We start from the raw sequence: 1,275 nt of genomic DNA, 5'->3' as shown, positions 1-1,275 counted from the left end.
GAAAGTCAAGTGGATGAATCAATTTGATTCCTCAAGTCCTAATCAACTCCTAAAGGAAAGACTAGATTTAGAGGCATTCAAATCAATTAGCAACTTCTAATTATCAATCAACAAAGGAATTAGATAACTCAAGAGTCACTAATTACTCTACCTAGGCCAAGAGGAACAAAACCTACACTAAAATCCAACCAAGCATTTCATCAAACACTTGGAAGGCACAAAAGAAAAGCATAGTAAATTGACAACAAGAATGAAATCTAACAACAATTATTGAAAGGAATTAACAACAACAATTAAAAGAAACACACAATTATTATGAATTACCTCTTATTGAATGGAAAGAAAATGGAAGGAACAATAGTAGATCTACAACAAAACAATAGAACAACATAAAGGAAATTACAACAAAAGAATAGAGGAAGATGAATGTAACAACAAGGAATTAAGAGGATAGAAGTAGAAGAAGATGAATTAAAATCTAGATCTAAGAACTAAACCTAATCTTAATCCTAATCCTAGAGAGAAATGAGAGCTTTTCTCTCTAGAAACTAACTCTAACTACTAAACTAAGCTAAACTAAACTAATGGTAACTAACATGTTCATCCCTTTTCAATCCTTAGCTTAAATAGCATCAGAAATGAGTTGGATTGGGCCCACAAGGCTTCTAAAATCGCTGGCCACGTATTGCTTTAAGTGGATCATATGGCAGCAACGACAGGTGCGCGTACAGTGCGCGTGCGCATCACCATACGTGTAGCAACTATAACAAATCTCATATCGTTTCGAAGCCCCGGATGTTAGCTTTCCAACCCAACTGAAACCGCATCATTTGGACTTCTGTAGCTCAAGTTATGGTCGATTAAGTGCAAAGAGGTCGGCTTGACAGCTTTTGCGATTCCTACATTTCTTCATGAGTTCTCCATTTTTACATGCTTTTCCTTCATTTCCTTGATCCAATCTTTGCCTCTAAATCTGAAATCACTTAGCAAACATATCAAGGCATCTAATGGAATCAAGGAGAATTAGATTTAGCTATTTTAAGTCCTAAAAAGCATGTTTTCACTCTTAAGCACAATTAAAGGAGAAGTTATAAAACCATGCTATTTCAATGGATAAATGTGGGTAAAAGGTCATAAAATCCCTTAAATCAAGCACAAGATAAACCCTACAAATGGGGTTTATCAATTATCAAGAAATTCAACTCAACTTAAATCAATTCCCAACGAATTAAATTCGATTTCAAAGCTTTAAAAGAATCAACTTCAAAAGCATTT

Source organism: Arachis stenosperma, chromosome 4 (assembly GCF_014773155.1).
Source record: "Arachis stenosperma cultivar V10309 chromosome 4, arast.V10309.gnm1.PFL2, whole genome shotgun sequence".
Taxonomy (NCBI): domain Eukaryota; kingdom Viridiplantae; phylum Streptophyta; class Magnoliopsida; order Fabales; family Fabaceae; genus Arachis; species Arachis stenosperma.
Note: the sequence above shows the minus strand (reverse complement) of the source record.